The sequence below is a fragment of the Cebus imitator genome, unplaced genomic scaffold, assembly GCF_001604975.1.
Source record: "Cebus imitator isolate Cc_AM_T3 unplaced genomic scaffold, Cebus_imitator-1.0 Scaffold77, whole genome shotgun sequence".
In the NCBI taxonomy this organism is placed as follows: Eukaryota; Metazoa; Chordata; class Mammalia; order Primates; family Cebidae; genus Cebus; species Cebus imitator.
Window position 1 is genome coordinate 6,343,731 of NW_016107392.1, and position 3,462 is coordinate 6,347,192.

At 41.7% G+C, this 3,462-nt stretch overlaps 1 non-coding gene across 1 annotated transcript; it reads left to right on the forward strand.

The window, feature by feature from the left end:
* Positions 1–2,740: 2,740 nt before the first annotated feature.
* LOC119471883 lies at positions 2,741–2,881 on the forward strand. Its single transcript, XR_005200983.1, has one exon. It is a non-coding gene; the product is annotated as a U4 spliceosomal RNA (small nuclear RNA).
* Positions 2,882–3,462: the final 581 nt, after the last annotated feature.

Below are 3,462 nucleotides of genomic sequence, written 5' to 3' on the forward strand. Positions count from 1 at the left end.
GATTCTCGTAATTGTCCAAGACAGAGGGATGACAACCTAATCCAAGGCAGTGACAGTAAAAATGGAAAGGAGGGGAAGAGGGGCAGGTGTGATGACTCACACCTGTCATCTCAGCGCTTTAGGAGGCTGAGGCAGGAGATTGCTGGAACTCAGGAGTTTGAGACCAGCCTGGGCGAAAGAGTGAAACGTTGTCTTTAATAAAAATGATTTTTTTTTTTTGAGATGGAGTTTCACCTTGTCGCCCAGCATGGAGTGCAATGGTGTGATCTTGGCTCACTGCAACCTCTACGTCCTGGATTCAAGCGATTCTCCTGCCTCAGCTTCCTGAGTGGCTGGGATTACAGGTGCCCACCACCATGCCCAGCTAATTTTTGTATTTTTAGTAGAGACGGGGTTTCACCATGTTGGTCAGGCTGGTCTTGAACTCCTGACCTCAGGTGATCCGCCCACCTCAGCCTCCTGAAGTGCTAGGATTACAGGCGTAAGCCGCCATGCCCAGCCTAAAGATAAATTTTTTAAAAATAGGCAGTCATGGAGGTGCATGCCTGTGGCCCCTGAGGTGGGAGAATTGCTATATCAGAGGCGTGTGAACCAGAGCAACTCCATCTAGAATAGGAGCTGTGTAAAATGAGGCCTGAGACCTACTGGACTGCAATCCCAGATGGTCAGGCATTCTAAGTCACTGGATGAGATAGGAGGTCGGCACAAGATAGAGGTCATAAAGGCCTTGCTGTTAAAACAGCTTGCAGTAAAGAAACTGGCTAAAAAGTGTGGTGCGGTGGCTCACGCCTATAATCCCAGTACTTTGGGACGCTGAGGTGGGTGGATCGCCTGAGGTCGGGAGTTTGAGACTAGCCTGACCAACATGGAGAAACCCTGTCTCTACTAAAAATACAAAAATTAGCTGGGCATGGTGCTTATGCCTGTAATCCCAGCTACTTGAGAGACTGAGGCAGGAGAATCGCTTGACCCTGGGAGGCGGAGGTTGCGGTGAGCCAAGATCGCACCGTTGCACTCCATACTGGGTAATAAGAGCAAAACTCTATCTCAAGAAAAAAGAAAGAAACTGGCTAAAACCTCCCAAAATCAAGATGGCTACGAGCTTGACCTCTGGTCGTCCTCACTGCTATACTCCCACCAGCCCCATGACAGTTTACAAATGCCATGGCAACATCAGGAAGTTACCCTATATGGTCTAAAAAGAGGAAACATGAATAATTCACCCCTTGTTTAGCATATCATCAAGGAATAACTTCCCCCCACACACGGCTTCCCTCTCCCCCCCCGCCCTGTCACCCAGGCTGTAGTGCTGTGGCATGATCTTGGTTCACTGCAACCTCCACCTCCCAGGTTCAATTCTCCTGCCTCAGCCTCCCAAGTAGCTAGGACTACAGGTGTCTGCCACCATGCCCAGCAAATTTTCATATTTTTAGTAGAGACAGGGTTTCACTATGTTGGCCAGGGTGGTCTCAAACTCCTGAATTCAAGTGATCCACTTGCCTTGGCCTCCCAAAGTGCTGGGATTACAGGCATGAGCCACTGTGCCCAGTTAGTTCCATTTTATATAAATGAAATCACACAGCCTATATACATTTTGGTCTCTTCCTTTTTTGAATTATTTGACTATTTTTTAGAGTTCCATTTTACTGTATTCATTGGCTTTTTAGCTATATTTCTTTGCATTATGATTTCAGTGGTCATACTAGGACTGACAAATATAGCCTTAATGTTTCTCAGTCTACTTAAAAAGTAATATAGTAGAACGTAATGAAAAAATACAGAAACCTTGTAACCAGGTCCATTTACCACCTGACTTTCTGTTATGTACAATTGCCCCTTAGTATCCATGAGAGATTGGTTCCAGGACCTTCTATGAACACCAAAATCCAAGGATTCTCAAGTTCTTTATGTAAAATGGTATAATATTTGCATGTAACCTACACACATCTTTCCATATTACTTTAAATGATTTCTAGATTACTTATAACACCTACACAATGTAAATACTATATAATTATTATACTGTATTTTTAAATGTATAGTTTTAAAAATTGTTGTAGTTTTATTTTTTTCCAAATATTTTCGACTTGAGGTTGGTTGAATCCTCATATGTGGAACTCACAAACAGGGACAAGTGACTATATTTTTTTAACTAAGAGAAAAATAGTTACTTATATTTACTTATGTATGTACCATCTTGATGCTCTACATTTATTCCTGATGATATGAGCTTCCTTCTGGTATAATTTCTGCCAGCTTGAAGAACTTCCATCAACATTTCTTGTAGTATAAGTCTCATGGCAACACATTGTCTTTATTTTCCTTAATTTGAAACCTTGTCCAGGTGCGGCTGCCCACACCTGTAATCCTAGCACTTTGGGAGGCTGAGGCTGGCGGATTGCCTGAGCCGAGGAGTTTGAGACCAGCCTAGGCATCATGGTGAAACCCTGTCTCTACTAAAACAAACAAACAAAAGAAAAACAAAAATTAGCTGGATGAGGTGGTGCATGCCTGTAGTCTCACTCAGGAGGCTTGGGTGGGAGGATACCTTGGGGGTGGGAAGATGGCTTGAGTCTGGGAGTCAGAGGTTGTGGTCAGCTGATTACATCACTGCACTCCAGCTTGGGCGATAGAGCTAGACATTGAAAAAAAAGGAAGAAAAGAAAAGAGAAAAGAAGGAAGGGATGGAGGGAGAGAGAAAAGAAAGACAGAAAGGGAAAGAAAGAAACTGTCTTTATTTAGCGTTGCGCAGTGGCAGTATCGTAGCCAATGAGGTTTATCCGAGAGGTGATTATTGCTAATTGAAAACTTTTCCCAATACCCCGCCATGACGACGTGCAATATGGTCAGCATTGGCAATTTTTGACAGTCTCTACAGAGACTGAATAAAAAATAAATAAATAATTAATTAATTAAAAAAAACCAACAACAACTGTCTTTTAATCCCTAGAAGTTCTGCTTGGATCTTATTTTATGGCTTCCATTTCTTTGCTTATGTGTTTATTTCCCTTACATCCTTGAGCATAGGGAATATATTTATTACAGCTATTTTAATGTCCTGGTCTGCTAATTCCATCATCTCCATCATTTCAGGGTTTGTTTCTATTGATTGATTTTCTCTTACTTATAGGTCATATTTTTCTGCTTCTTCACACATCTGGTAATTTGTTTTACTCTGGACATTGCAAATTTTATATTGTTGCATGCTAGATTTTGTTGTGTTTCTTTAAAGGGTATTGGATTTCTTTTCTTTGCAGGCATTTAATTCACTTGAGAATTCATTTGAACAGCCCTTTTAGGGTGAGGTAAGTATAGAGTAGTGTTTATTCTAGGGCTGATTCATCCCCATTTCTTAGACTTGGCCTCTGGAATTTTTAAAGAATGTCCCTACAGCCATTAGTCAATGAGTTCTCACCATTCTGTCAACAGGGAACTTATTTTTTATCTTTTCATTCATTCATT